Raw genomic sequence first — 16,655 nt, forward strand, 5'->3', positions numbered from 1 at the left:
AAAACATCAGGGGGACTCAGAATATGTCCGGATAATGGAAACTTCCGAAAGTCAAGATAATCGAGGTCCAGATAATGGAGTGTGTAAGTGGATTGCAGAGAATATTCAGCACCTTATTCAAAGGCTGCCTACTTAGATAGGCAGAAAGTACCCGGTGTAGAGGGAGATCTAAAACATCACTGATCTGGTGAGTTTTATATGAAGTCATAAAAGATATCAAATTTAATAGAATTGTATTCCATGCAACCAGTTGATATCCTTCTTGATGGACATGGCCAAAACTTGGTAACAGAGAAATCAAAGCTATATTGTTAGAAGAGACATTTTAATTCAGTGCTGAATGTTGAGCGTGTTACCAGTATTTCAGAAGAATGAATTTTCCTCCTCATACAACTTTGCATCTGGAGAGCCACTACTTGATAGGAGATTTTAGCTGCTGTCAAAATCAAAGCAACAACAGATGACGGACCAGTGGCAAGAACTTTTAAATCTGGTCCATGAAACTTTTTTCTTGGTCAATCAAGGTCATTTGATCATGTTTGGAATTTGGGAAAGTCCTCCAAGATTGGAAAGATGCTGTCTTGTGTCATTATATTTAATGACAACGGCAGCTAGGATATTTTGGCAAACATCTTGTTGGAGCATGCATCTCAAGAGAACCGTTCCCTTTATAACAACAGTGTAGGTTTTGCCTTACTAGAGGTCTATACCATTGACCAGACCTGGGTATTGAGCCAGATCATTGAAAAGCTTTAGAGCAAAACTCTGGTGTTCAAATATGCTTCTTAGACTTGTTGAAAGGTTGATTTGGTCCCTGGACACGCTCTCTTTCAGTTATTAAGAAAATCATGGAGTAGAGGAAGAAGTCAATCTTTATATGTTGATTGCTGACATCTATGCACAGGGCCACAGTGAAATAAGACTGGGACTGTTAACAGATGACTTGGCTCTCATATCTTCGGTTGCAACAATCTGTTGATGCTCTATATACAAATCACGTGTCAAGTGGTGTATGAGTATTAAATGGCACAAACTTTCTAAGTGTGGGGCATGAAAGAAGTTTCAGTTTTATTGATGGTCATTAGTTGTAAATTACGTGTTGATGAGTTTTAATATCTTGGAAGTGTCATTCACAGATCAAGTGGTTGTTTCAAAGGAATTAACAACATGATTACTAAACCAAGTACAGCGTTCAACTAGTGGGAATATTTTTTAGTAAAAATGGTTTTTTGAGAACAGTCAAATTGAGAATATTTAAATTTCTGATCCTCCCAACTGTAATATGGCTGGAAGCTCTGATTAGCGGCTCGTTAGAATATTAATGGAGTTAAAAAGTTTGCCATCTTGGATCAAAAATTTGCTTCTTCTGGAGCTATGAATACTTGTGTGGATAGAAGAGTGGCACAATTCTGTATCTTTTCCTTAATTAACAAAGATCTAACTTTAACAACAAAGAGAGTCTATAAAGAATGTTTTCTTTCAATCGTCTTATAGGGTGCTGAATGCTGGACACTTCTTATACGTCACACTAGAAAGCTATTTTTCTTCCGTCACCAGTGTATTAAAATAATCATAGGCATTTCTAACCATGAGCAATGGACCAAGCATATAACTGTGCAGGAGATTAGGAGGAAATGAGGAGATGATGATAATACTGAAATCAAAGTAGCTGCGTAGAGGAGACTTCAGTGGTTAGGACATTTAGCTCGAATGTCAGATCACCGTTTACCAAAGATTATACTCTGTTCAGTTGACTTAGTGAACCAAGTCCAAGGCGTGGCCCTAAGCAGAGGTGGACAGTCTTGCGAGATAGCTATCTTAACTCCAAGTGATTGCTCAGCACAGCCCAAAAGATACTGCCCAGCGTTAGGCCCAAGGCGTGGCCGGTTAGTAATGGCCATCTTCCAAGCCATTTGCTATTTTTTCATTGTGTGTGTGTGTGTGTGTGTGTGTGTGTGTGTGTGTGTGTGTGTGTGTGTGTGTGTGTGTGTGGTGTGTGTGTGTGTGTGTGTGTGTGTGTGTGTGTGCATGCGTGCGTGTGGGGTGTAACGTGTGTGCACGTTTGTATGAGTGCACATGCACATTTGCGTGCGCTTTCACCCGCAAAAATGGACATACATACCACAGTAACCTAGGGTCATATGTGCAGACATGGCACGTAAGAAGACAGACAGGGCATGGAGAATATTATTATCTTTTCTGTTGGTGACATCATGTAAATTCCTGTCGCCAGTTCATACTGATAAAGCTTAATTCAACCATATAGCCACTAGAGGAAGCTCTGGCCGTTTTTTTCCAAAGGTGGATGAGCGTTAGCACACGATCTTTGTATTAGATCTATCTTGGGTGTAACAAGACTGAACCACATAAGAAATACCATTAATTTGAATCTGCAAGGTCCTTAGGAAGAAGCAATTGAACGACTAACCCTAACATCAAAGATTACAGTGGCTTGGTCTTTTAGAATGGATGAGCGTCTCTCGTCTACAAAAGTTGTGTCTGAGAAGCAAGTTGCACAATGTGAAACACCCTCAACATGGTCCAAAGAACAGGTGGATTGATACCATGCCACGAGACCTGGTGTCATTGAATATTGAGCTGTCACAAGCCATGCAATGACCGGGCTTCAGGAATAAACTTCTGAGTTGCCGAAGCCCATAGTTGGTATTGGCGGAATTCCAGGTATGCTGCATCCGGAATCAGTTAACTGCAGAAGCACAAAGAAAAATGAAGCAAGAAGCAGCAACTGCTATTACATGAAACGTGTAATTGTAGTTACACAGCCAGCTAGATATGAAAGTTTGAGTATAGATAAATGAATTAAGGCTAATACAGCAGTTTCAATTTAGAATTCTTGATTATTGTCTCAAGTTTTTGTTTCAGTATGTTAAATCCTGTTCTTGTTCCTTTATAAAGCTATGTCTTTCTAAACAATGATTGAACTTCAAATATCCAAAGATTAGGTGTTTGTACATTCAAAAGTGTACGTTTAGCCAAACAAACAGTTTTTCAGACAGTATGCATATAATTATAAAGACAAAATGAAGTAGTCTAGCTTATACCGGCTTTACACTAGACGATTTGACCGAGCCAAACTGGCCCATGCTAATTTGGCCCCGTTTTTTGCTCGAGCTAGGTGCATTTAGCCCGTACTAAGTTAGGCTGAGCTAAACCATGGAGCCAGTCTGGAGCTAAACCTAACCACGTGTTACATATATATTTTTGTGTTACTGGGCAACAATACATATAGTATATTTCTCTCTGCGTATTCCCGTATTTCCATATTCGCAACCTTGAAGACTTTGATGAACATGTCAAAGAATCTTTTAGAAAGATTTTGCACCGCAATCGAAAAGTTAAGATTAGAAGTAAAACAGTAACGTCTTTTTCATGTGCTTGCGCAAAGCATGCTAAAGGCACCACCACGCCCAGTTAGCCTAACCACCTCACCAATCATGCCAAATTAGCACGGGCCAGCCTCTAGCCAATTTGGCTCGAGTGAAATCATCTAGTGTAAAGCCGGTATAAGCTCATGTAGCCATCCAGATAGAACTGATGTAACTTGGTTTGCTTACTCACGTAAAGTATTGCCGCAAGCCACGTGATCTGAGAGTCTTCTTGTTTGGATAATTGCCGTTTTGGTTGATTGACATTTTAATTGATGGACGTTTGGATAATCAAGGTTCTACTGTGCTTTCTAAAAAGTGTGTACCAAAATTTAGTGAATTTAAATAATACCCTAGGAATTGATGTGACACCAATTGATTTATTGTTTGTCGCTTACTTAAACACATATGGGAACTAAAATTCTAGAGTTCTTCTCAATTGATTTTTTTGATTTATTTCTTTGCTCTAATGAATAGGTATGAACTGACTGGAATAGGTGCATTCAATTTTGTTCTTGGGAGATCTCTTGGAGGAGGTGGGACTGCTTCTCTAAGGCCAGATCCTCAGGTACATGTATTTAATAATTTAGTGGTATTGTAATCCAATGTATTCTATAATGGTTTATACATTTATTCAGGGCAAGGGATTTGGGCAGATGTTGGGTGATCTATTAGTTTCCGGTGTTCCTGACCTTATTTCATTGTCTAGTGACTTTAGACGCTAACAGTGTTTAGTTTGCGTGAGGTGCGGTATGCAGTACATGAGTGTGCCTTTATTGCAATTAAATGAAAGAATCTAGCACCTAAGTCATGTGTAGATTGTTGGCGATCGAAGCAAGCCTCTCATCATGTCAATTGAAATATCTAGATATATTTTATTTATATATTTATATACTAGAATTTTAAAAACTTTTTCTCTGAAAAAAGAAATATATGTAGGGATTGTATAAAAAGTAATAGAAACAAGATTTAGATAATATGAACCAAAGTCAGACATCATTAATGAATCCTTTCAACCCACTAAATGTAAAATGTACGGAATGGGGTTGGAAGGATATACTAATGATGTCTGACTTTGGTTCATATTATCTAAATCTTGTTTCTATTACTTTTTATATAATCCCTACTTCTATTTCTTTTTTCAGAGAAAAAGTTTTTAAAATTCCAGTTTGGTAAGTTTTTAAGAGTGCGAAAGCACAACCTACTCCATTAATTAAACAAAAATTCTATAGCGTAACGAAAATACACATTTCCTATATCATACTTGGGATACATGTATAGTCGCACATCTTGAGCATGTGGATCTTACGCTTAGAGTGTTCTCTACTTGCAAAATATGCAATAAGCTGTACAGTGTTTGTGTATAGATAACCATGCAGACGTTACATTTACAATAATAATAATAATAATAATATAATAATAATAATAATAATAATAATAATATGTATTTCTATTGCATCACACACAGTAATGCAGTTCCCCACTTATTATAACTTACTACTAATTAATGAAGCTGTGTTCTACTGACTTGAGAGCTACGAGCATATGTGCATGTATGTAGTTGTGTTGGGGGAGGGGCGATGAGGGTGGAGTGGTGTGTGTGTGTGTGTGTGTGTGTGTGTGTGTGTGTGTGTGTGTGTGTGTGTGTGTGTGTGTGTGTCAGCGGGGAAGGGTGTGGACGACAGACTAATTTGTAGGCTTAGTACATCTGACAGGCCGGCGCACTGGGCTAGCTTGCACTTGTACTGTACCATTTGAACACGTAAGGGTACCACATGACAACCATAAAATACCAGTTTCAAAAGCGACAGCTTCTTCTTTGTCATCATTGTGTCGGTGTTATTGGATGCCCACGCCCACGCCGACACTTGCGCACGTGCACGTGACCGCGAGCTCGTCTCTAGGCGTGCTGTATGGAGCGTGATACGTGCCAAAATAAGAATAATCACGCATCAGGAGTAGGGGTTTTGTGCATCAGGGGTAGGAGTTTTGTGCATCAGGGGTAGGAGTTTTGTGCATCAGGGGTAGGAGTTTTGTGCATCAGGGGTAGGAGTTTTGTGCATCAGGGGTTTGTGCATCAGAGGTTTTGTGCATCAGGGGGAGGGGTTTTGTGCATCAGTGGAAGGGGTTTTGTGCATCGGAGGTAGGGGTTTTGTGCATCAGGGGTAGGGGTTTTGTGCATCAGGGGTTTTGTGCATCAGGGGTAGGGGTTTTGTGCATCAGTGGAAGGGGTTTTGTGCATCGGAGGTAGGGGTTTTGTGCATCAGGGGTTTTGTGCATCAGGGGTTTTGTGCATCAGGGGTAGGGGTTTTGTGCATCAGGGGTAGGGGTTTTGTGCATTAGTGGTAGGGGTTTATGCATCAGGGGTAGGGGTTTGTGCATCAGGGGTAGGGGTTTGTGCATCAGGGGTAGGGGTTTTGTGCATCAGGGGTAGGGGTTTTGTGCATCAGGGGTAGGGGTTTTGTGCATCAGGGGTAGGGGTTTTGTGCATCAGGGGTAGGGGTTTTGTGCATCAGGGGTAGGGGTTTTGTGCATCAGGGGTAGGGGTTTTGTGCATCAGGGGTAGGGGTTTTGTGCATCAGAGGTAGGGGTTTTGTGCATCAGGGGTAGGGGTTTTGTGCATCAGGGGTAGGGGTTTTGTGCATCAGGGGTAGCGGCTTTGTTGGATTGGCTTTGATAGTTTCATGCCAAATTTCTCGCGTAAACGATATATGGGCAGTTGTAATATGCAAAAATTTTGTTATTTTAGGTGAATTTGGTATTTTAGCTGAGGCGCGTTAGCTAGAGGTAGTGCTGCAGCAGCTACAGTACTGTACTTGTCGATAGATCAGCAGGAGCATATTAGGACGGCTGCTTCCTTTTTTGCAACAGGCAGCAGAGCAACTGCAAGTTGAAACTGGTCAATCGAGCAGTTGGTCGCAATCGCCAGAATTGCAAGCGATCAGCAAGGCTACAAGTAGCTGGGCCCCCGTAATCTGCGTGAATACAACCAGAACTTTTGAAACTGTTTGGTTTTAGAGCTACTTCTAACAGCAGTGGAAAACGTCACCAATCTTCATCTTCATTTCCGCCAAATTGCGTAAGAAGGGTCGACGGACGAATACGGGATGGACGCTGTACAGGGACTATTTGGTTCCGTGGACTATTTGGTCGCGGGCAATTATCTCGCTCCTATTTGGTTCCCGAAACCGTTTAACTAGGGCTTATTTGGTTTCGGCCACCTGCAGGGACTATTTGGTCGCGTGGACTATTTGGTTTCGCATTTATTGCGCCTCGAATCGGCACTCTCCAACTCTTACAGCTGTACGAGACGGACGCGAACGACGTGACGATGGCCATGATAATTTTCACGCCTCTCCCAGACGTCTCGATGAGCCGAAATCGAGTGCGACCTGCTTCTTCTTCGTTTGTATTTGGCTTAATGTGAATACCGAAGTCATCACGACATTGTCGATCGCAATTTCGCGTGTCTGACGTTTCCTTTTGAGGCGAATCTCGGCTCGTCTGGTAGCGGGCGTGTTGAAAGTAGGCGGAGTAAGAATGTCTTGTGCGTTACAAGGTAAACAAACATGATCCGATCACCGAGTGTAGAGATGTGCCGCGGTTAGCTAATTAGTTGTCCGGTCTGTTGTCTGCATGCTGTACTCGGCTTCCTGCGATGATGGATATGCAATCTGCGAAAACAGCCTGTCTGTCTGTCTGTCTGTCTGTCTGTCTATTGTTATTAATAGAGTAAGAGTTCAAATATAATCTGTCGATCAAATGCTAGAGTGATTGACAGAAAAATAAAGAAGATTGTTTCAAGAGACAGCAACATAAACATAAATGGTTGTACGTAGAACCAAGCTCTATTGGCTTGGGTAGTATTTAGTTGCTTTGCTTAGATGGTGTATAATAGTTCAATGTTTGAAAATATGTGTATTGACAGACAGACAGACAGACAAACAGACAGACAGACAGACAGACAGACAGACAGACAGATAGACAGACAGACAGTCAGACAGACAGACAGACAGACAGACAGACAGACAGACAGTCAGTCAGTCAGACAGACAGACAGACAGACAGACAGACAGACTTAGACACTTTTCCACTGATCACTCTTGCATTGCATCTCTGTATACACACTCATATCTGCATGCATGCGCATAGCTGCATGCTGATTAGTATAGTTCTTGTCTTCATTTTCTTGTCTGCATATCCTGATTCTACTGCAGCACATTTGCTGTGTCACCATTCAAAGAAAAGATAGACAGACGGACAGACTAAATGGCAGAAAGACACAGAAGATGCATGTATACAAGAAAAAAAGATTTCACTAAACAAACGGATCGTTTTATAGTGTACAACAACGCAGACAAACAACCATCAATACCCATCTGAGAGACCAAGTGCAAATAAGTGATTTTACATCAGATACATTTAATTAGTTGTTTCTCGAACTACATATATTCACTTATTTTCTCTTCTGTTCTGAAAGTCATCACCGATCTTTGGTCGTGCGCAACCAATTTCAGAGACGTTGATCGTCTTCCTTGCGTAGACAGTAGGCATACGTCACTGTGCACCTAAGTATCGATCGATGCCATGCAGGATCGATGCATAAATCTGCAGCTAACCGCAGCATTCTACGCACTAAAACATTCTTAGGCACATCACCATGTCTCTACACTCGGTGATCGGATCATGTTTGTTTACCTTGTAACGCACAAGACATTCTTACTCCGCCTACTTTCAACACGCCCGCTACCAGACGAGCCGAGATTTGCCTCAAAAGGAAACGTCAGACACGCGAAATTGCGATCGACAATGTCGTGATGACTTCGGTATTCACATTAAGCCAAATACAAACGAAGAAGAAGCAGGTCGCACTCGATTTCGGCTCATCGAGACGTCTGGGAGAGGCGTGAAAATTATCATGGCCATCGTCACGTCGTTCGCGTCCGTCTCGTACAGCTGTAAGAGTTGGAGAGTGCCGATTCGAGGCGCAATAAATGCGAAACCAAATAGTCCACGCGACCAAATAGTCCTGCAGGTGGCCGAAACCAAATAAGCCCTAGTTAAACGGTTTCGGGAACCAAATAGGAGCGAGATAATTGCCCGCGACCAAATAGTCCACGGAACCAAATAGTCCCTGTACAGACGCACTGCTTTGTTTGCTTGGCTGACAAATTTAGTCAGTACGTACCTTCCGGGCTTTGCCGATGGTCGTTGGAAAAAGCGTGCTTGGGAGAACAAAGGCTGACGTTTCCCTCTGATGGGACTGCCAGGAAGTTCAGGACAAAGTAGTTTCCGCTTTTCCAGCACTTCCAGAGACAGGCTACGAATTCAATTGCTGAAGTGGCGAGTGCAGGGGTCAGAGAACTTGGAGTGATGGATTGTCCTGCCTGTGGATTCACTGTGGCGTACTTGAAGGCCTACCTTAAACACGCCAAATGCTACATCAGACGGGTGTTGAAGAACATGGTTCTGGATGGTATGGCGCGCCACTTGTGCCGTAATTTGCTATTTCTACTTAAGTAGAAATAATTCTACTTAAGTGGACTTCAATTCTACTTAAGTGGAATTCATTTCCACTTAAGTGGAATTCATTTCTACTGAAGTAGAAATCAGCACTTCTGCTGAAGTAGAAATCTATTTCTACTTAAGTGAAATTTGTTATTTGCACTTCAGTTGAATTGAATTCCACTTAAGTAGAATTGAATTCTACTTTAGTGGAAATAGTCCACTGAATTCTATTTAAGTTGAATCATTTTTACTGTATGGCTCGCCACTTGTGCCATAATTCGCTATTTCTACTTATTAAGTAGAATACTTACGTGAAATTCAATTCTACTTAAGTGGAATTTATTTCTACTGAAGTAGAAATCCATTTCTACTTAAGTGAAATTTATTATTTCCACTTCCGTAGAATTGAATTCTACCTAAGTAGAAATAGACCACTGAATTCTTTTTACTGAAGTCAACTGATTACTACTTAAGTGGAAATGAATTCTACTTAGGTGGAAATGAATTCTACTTAGGTGGAAATGAATTCTACTTAGGTGGAAATGAATTCTACTTAGGTGGAAATGAATTCTACTTAGGTGGAAATGAATTCTACTTAGGTGGAAATGAATTCTACTTAGGTGGAAATGAATTCTACTTAGGTGGAAATGAATTCTACTTAGGTGGAAATGAATTCTACTTAGGTGGAAATGAATTCTACTTAGGTGGAAATGAATACTACTTAAGTGAAAATGAATTCTACTTAAGTGGAAATGAATACTACTTAAGTTGAAATGAATTCTACTTAAGTGGAAATGAATTCTTAAGTGGAAATGAATTCTTAAGTGGAAATGAATTCTACTTAAGTGGAGATGAATTCTACTTAAGTGGAAATGAATTCTACTTAAGTGAAAATGAATACTACTTAAGTGAAAATGAATTCTACTTAAGTGGAAATGAATTCTACTGAAGTGGACGTGCTGATTCTACTTTAGTAGAAATGAATTCCACTTAAGTGGAAATGAATTTCACTTAAGTAGAATTGAATTTCACTTAAGTAGAATTATTTCTACTTAAGTAGAAGTAGCGAATTATGGCACAAATGGTGCGTCATATTACTGAAGTCAAGTAGAATGGGGTAAGCCTGCTATAATTGCATAGAAAGAGGTGAGCAGTGGCCTAGTTGCAGGACTAAACTCAAGGATGGCTGGCCAAAGGACTGGGATGGCTGCCTTACCTAGACACATTCAAGACCAGCAACAACTGCCAGAAGAATGAATTCAACCCAACCACATGTTAATTAACACAACACCTAAAATGGTAACACAAGCTATTTATTATTGTGAAACACCTAAAAACTTAACGTGATACCTTCACCTGTGACCACCTGTGATGCAGCAGACATAAGATACTGACTGCCTTGTACATGCATACATAATATATATATATATATATATATATATATAGATATATATATATATATATATATATAGATATATATAGATATAGATATAGATATATACTAGGTACATCCCAACTATGAACATCCTGTACTTCAAGCTGAATTCTCTTGTGAATCATTCTTGAATTATGTTTCCACAATTGAATAGAAAGTTGCTGCATCGTATTTGGGAAAGCCTGGTGGAATTTAAGGCCACTGACTGCTGAGGTTTTAGAAGCAATAGCTTTCAGAGTTTTGATGCTGAATAATGGCAAGAGCCCCAAGGTCTCAACCAAGAGTAAAAGAGACCACCAGCTGCACGAACGTTGTCTGTATGGTGAATAGCCTTATATAATATATATATACTTTTTAAAAAGTAACCCAAAACCAACCCAAACCCCCCCCCCCCCACTCTACAAAAAATCTAGAACGTCATCAGAGCAATCTACAGACAATCTCTCTAGAATTATCTTTGCATTATACAACCAGAGTTTAATAGAAAGCCGTTGGTGGAAATAGGACGTGGCCTGGCTCATTGTGAGGTGACTGTGGAATGTTGTTCTTCTGCAGATTGATTTTAAAATCTGGAGACTAGACGGCGACCACAAGCCCAGACTTTCAACAACTAGTGGATAAAACACACCTCCATTCTCACTAACAATGTCTTATATGAGCTGTCTTTCTCTCTTTCTCCAGCTTCTGCCGCAACCTCTGCTTGACAAGCTGCCTTTACCATATATGTTGGTTGGAGAGAATTTCTTATTGTGATGTCAAAGTAAGTCGGTCGCCCTCTCTCAAAATCTGGATGGTATACATCTCCTGGTCTTGCATTCGAGTCACCACAAAGCCGTTGTTCACGACGACAATTGGCATTATCAGATTATAGTGCTTCAAATACTACGTCAGCAAGAGCGTTGTGTCGTCTATTTCTCCAGTTTCCCTCTCCGCAACCCAGTAGATGGTCCCCATAACTGTCTAAAACCTGTCCACAAAAACAACGCTTTGAGCTTGGAGGAGGTGGGAAGAAAGGTATCCCCAACCATGTGCGAACAGCGATTATGAACTCCCTCTGGGGCATGGCAAGGCTGAGATTGGGGTTGGGTATTGCCCTTAGCCATGCTCCAGCGTGAGGAGCAGATATCGTGTTTAGTCGAGCACGATCTCTCAAACTTGCTTTCTCTAAGATGGTTGTTGAAAGCTTGGTGTCCAGGAGACGCTGTAGGTCACGTTGACTACTCGAGGTAAGATCATATATATACATACATACATATACTGTAGATTCATGTTGTGTAATATAAACAGCCGTTAGATATGTTACGCCTTCCCTTTTACAGAAACGAATTGTTGACCTGTTCACTCTTTAGTCGGGTCTAGTTTCCTACACATCATTTCATGATACAAAACTACAGATGAATTAGTTGCAGAAACTGTCTTGTAATGACACAATCATGAATGGTTAGATTCGTTTGTTGAAGTCTACTTGGGATGTTTCTATGATTGAAGTTTGAGTCAGAGTTTGACTACATAGTTTTCAAATTATTTTTAGGGTCAAAAAGTAGTCATGATAACAGTAAATGTATACAATATTTACTATTAGATAACATTAGTTAATATGTACTTGGTAAGTAGAAGTGTACGTACCTACGGAAGCCGGTAGCGGCGGATTGATATCAGTCCGCCGTTCTCGGTCACACTGATATCAATAGACACAAATAGTGTAGCGCGCATTACCAAATGTGTAAAATTTACTTTTCTAGGTACTACAAAATAACGTGCGCTATTCTAGATACAATGGACACGTCACCGTCTTGTATTCTAACTAGATGAACTGTGGAACATGTGTGCGCACTCTTCGATCTGCTAGCAGCTCAGGGGACCCCAGTTTGGGATCGTTTGGTGCACGTCTTGAAAACGGTACTAATCGACTTTCCAGTGAATTGGATACGAGTAGTGGGTTTCAGAAACCATACTCTTCCAATGCAATGATTACTGGTGCACTGAAATCTTTTTGGTATGTTTAGATAATTAATTAAATTGATTAATAATAATTACAAAATTAGACAAATACACACATCAACACATTTAGTTGTAGATGTGTTCAGTAATGATGTAGTCGTTATTGTAGAGTTATACATTGCAGAAATTTCCAAAAGATAATTTCAAACTTAATGCAGGACTGAAAACGTCTTTGGATTGAATTATTGTGTGAATTCATGTTATTTTGTTCCTGATGTGTATGAAATCTCTACAATAACTAATATATCATATCATAGACACATGTGTGGGTGAGTGGTCATCTGTGTATTGTGTGTGTGTGTGTGTGTGTGTGTTTGTGTGTGTGTGTGTGTGTGTGTGTGTGTGTGTGTGTGTGTGTGTGTGTGTGTGTGTGTGTGTGTGTACACACACACACACACACACACACACACACACACACACACACACACACACACACACACACACACACACACAATACACAGATGACCACTCACCCACGCATGTGATATATTAGTTATTGTAGAGATTTCATATCAGTGCGGCCGAGAACGGCGGACTGATATCAATCCGCCGCTACTGGCTTTCGTACGTACCTGATGTAGTTAGGCTCGGTTCCAGAAGCTTTCCCGTACGTACTGCACGTGACAGGTATTGGGGTCAAAAGTAGGAGGAGCGAGCGGGAAAGCGTCTGGGCGCACTGCTAATACAAACGAGTTCAGGGGCGGGAAAGCTATTAGATCCAAATTATACCATTAGTCCAACTGCATTAGGTTGCGCAATGCAATCATGATACGATGTAGGTAACTTATCAGTCAGTCCCATTCGAATAGCATCGAAACACTCAGTAAAAACAGGCTAACCACTGAACGACGCATTGAACTTCGTCTGCAACAACAGCAACGACGTGATCGCGGAATCGACTCTGTTAATTCACTACTGGCCCGCACGCTCGTAAATCGACGTAAATAGCACGTAAATCGAATTTACGATCATCGTAATTTACCGTAATTTACGCCGATGCTACTCGTAAATAGACGTATTTATTCGTAAATGGCCACTTTACGTTCATTTACGGTCATTTACGTAGCAATTACGGGTCATTTACGTAGCAATTACGGGTCATTTACGTTCATTTACGGCTCATTTACGTAGCAATTACGGTCATTTACGGTCATTTACGTAGCAATTACGGCTCATTTACGGTCATTTACGTAGCAATTACGGTCATTTACGTAGCAATTACGGGTCATTTACGTTCATTTACGGCTCATTTACGTAGCAATTACGGTCATTTACGGTCATTTACGTAGCAATTACGGCTCATTTACGGTCATTTACGTAGCAATTACGGTCATTTACGTAGCAATTACGGTCATTTACGTTCATTTACGGTCATTTACGTAGCAATTACGGCTCATTTACGTTCATTTACGGGCATTTACGTAGCAATTACGGCTCATTTACGTAGCAATTACGGCTCATTCACGGTTGTTTTACGTAGGGTTTACGACTCAATTTACTCTAACTTACGTCTATTGACGTTGCAAAAACCGGTTTATCTACTGGTCATTTACGTAAAATTTACGTCTAATTACAGCCTAATTACTTTTCAATTACTGTCATATACGTACCATTTACTACCCAGTTATATATGCATGCGGTAACGCGACAGATTGTTGAAAATAATTCTAATTCAGAGAATCTTTTATTGTAAATTCATACAACACAAATTACATATCACAAGTTAATTAATTAAATTATTTGACAATCTTGTTTCTTCCATATAATTTTCTCCTATGAGGAAAAGATCAGTGATAATATGAGCATGAGTGAGATGCTAATGTCTCAATACATTTAATTCCATTGATGCCAGTTTTCTTTCTCTGCTTTCCGGTATAATCATTTCCCCATCAATAATTTGAATGATTTCAATTAAAAAAGAATCTGTATCAAAAAAGATGTCTAATAATTATAAGTCACCCCATACTAGAGTATCCATTTGTAGAATACCTATCATTTGGAAGTTGTCAGCTGGAAACCCCAGAGCCACCGGACAGCGCGTCTCATGATGCAACTGCAGCACCTGTTGTCTTGGAGTTGCTACAGTACCTGCAGCTGACGCCAGCTCTGCATAATCTATTTCACCTGTTACCACGGCAACAAATTGAATTGAAATTATTGTGTTAATGAATTGCATTTGTCACGTGCACGAAGAAACCTGTATAAATAGTTTCACAGGTTGCAGTTGGCGACAGCTGCAGGTGTTCCAAAATCTACGTCTTGACCACCAACTGGCTGGAGCTGTTCGTGCAGAGATGGACCAGATCTAGAGTGCTGAGACGATCTCGAGCTTGTGGCGGAATTTGCTGTCGAAGGACGAGGTCTTCGTCTAGATATCAAAGCACGAGACGAAATTTATGAAAAAGATGCATACAACAGTGCAAAACAATGTACGCTTACTCTCTGTCATACTCACGCCGTTTTATTCTCTCCCGCATGTCTCCCATAACCTGGGCAAGACCTACTCTAGAGTAGACTTTGACAACCTGTTTCCACAGACATATGCGTATTAGCTATAGATCACCGATCGAGATCACGCGAAGAGATCATACTGACATCTGAATCGAAGCTTACCTCCTTAGAAGCCTTTTGTAAGTCTGCTCTAGAGCAGGTCTTGCCAAGGCTATCCGCCGCCAATCTAATTTCTGCCTAGAGAAACTAGAGCTATTAGTATGCACGATGCAGTTATTTGATCAGTCCACGAACATCGATTTTTTGTTAATCATGCACATACCTAACTAGCTTACCCTGTATCGCAAGCGTTCTCTCGTCCCTTTCATCAACTCAGGTGGTTCATCCATGATTCCTGGCAGAAAGCGTATAATGACAGCTCTACGCCTATCAACTCGATTGTATACTGCGTAGCCCCTCCCATGGGCGGAACCTGATCATGATTGACGGCTCTATCAAACCGTTGGTCTCTAGAGCCTTTGTCTACGGCTTACATTTGCATGAACTGAACGGGGGTATCAATCTTAATTAATGAAGATGCATGTTCGAGAGCTTCTCCTAGTGCCAAATGATTGAGAGGAGTGCATGTAATCACGCAGAAGACATAGTGATGTTGCATTTTAAATAAATTAATAAGTTTGGATAAACGCGGAATTTCTTATTTTAACACGTGAGGATCACGAACGCGTTATGGATGACGGAAAAGAATTCTGCTTGTGTTCAGTGTGCCGCGGAAGATCGCGTTTAAGTGAACGCACAATCAGAAGACATCTGAAAGAGCACGGAATACACCGCCCTGCAGCTGTAGAGTGCCGACACTCTTCAACGCCAAGCGAGTTCGATCAAGCTTCTGAATTCGAACACGCAAATGATGAGCAAATGGAGGCTCTAGTGTCATCAGAAGAAGACGTGCATGCAGGTGTTCAATGTTCAGGTGAAGTAGATTTAGAGTGCAATTAGCTAATCAAGGTGGAATTTAGAGCATGAATTTTTGCATAATTTGTAAGTATACTAAAAAAATGCAACAAGTGTATAGAATCCTATATATATATATATATAGTAATATACATAATAGTTTTACTGTTATTTTATATATTTGTTATTAAGACAAATTCAATTGATATGTATAATTAATTAAATATTAATATGCATATATTTTAATTTGTTTTCTTGGCCGCCGCTTTAGTCCAAATTTAAAATAACGTACTTTTTAAAATTATATAATGATAATAGATTTATTAAATATTATAAATTTAACGTTATATGTTTTCTCTCAGTAAGAGGGAGGTTGCATATTCTAACATATGACTGTTTCAGATGACCTTAGTCCTGAACACGGAGAACAACATACACACAAGGTCGACAGCAGCAGCTGCAGCAGTAGCAGCAGCAGCGATGGTGAGTCTGAAAACGGAGACAGCGATAACCAGAGCAACTTGCGTCACTATCTCTACCCCGGCTCTAGTACCACCATTCTTGAGACAGTACTCTTATTGGGAACTTGGTTTACTCAGTACAGTGGTGTAACAAAGAAAGCTCTAGAATCGTTGCTCAAGCTGTTGGCACATATTTTGCCAAAGGAACATCGTTTTCCAAATACATACAAACAGTTCCTAAGGTTACTACGCCCTCAACAGTTACAGTCTTTTCACATGTGTCCGAATGGCTGTCGTGCCTACTACGGAGAGTTGACTGACGCCGAGCGATGTCCTGAATGTAATGCAAAACGGTACCGCATGCAACCTAGATCATGGGCATACAGACCCAAACGTCGTAGACTTGATCGTCCCCCAAGAAGAACCTTCAAAGTCTTGCCCTTAATTCCACGACTAAAA

The 16,655-nt window shown here is 40.5% G+C and overlaps 1 long non-coding RNA gene across 1 annotated transcript; it reads right to left on the reverse strand.

Annotated features, from left to right (window-relative positions):
• Positions 1 to 14,603: 14,603 nt before the first annotated feature.
• LOC134191725 (uncharacterized) lies at positions 14,604 to 15,135 on the reverse strand. Its single transcript, XR_009971848.1, has 4 exons — positions 15,117 to 15,135; positions 14,944 to 15,018; positions 14,770 to 14,855; positions 14,604 to 14,698 (listed from the first exon to the last, which is right to left on the reverse strand). It is a non-coding gene; the product is annotated as an uncharacterized LOC134191725 (long non-coding RNA).
• Positions 15,136 to 16,655: the final 1,520 nt, after the last annotated feature.

The sequence above is a fragment of the Corticium candelabrum genome, chromosome 16, assembly GCF_963422355.1.
Source record: "Corticium candelabrum chromosome 16, ooCorCand1.1, whole genome shotgun sequence".
NCBI classification, from domain to species: Eukaryota; Metazoa; Porifera; class Homoscleromorpha; order Homosclerophorida; family Plakinidae; genus Corticium; species Corticium candelabrum.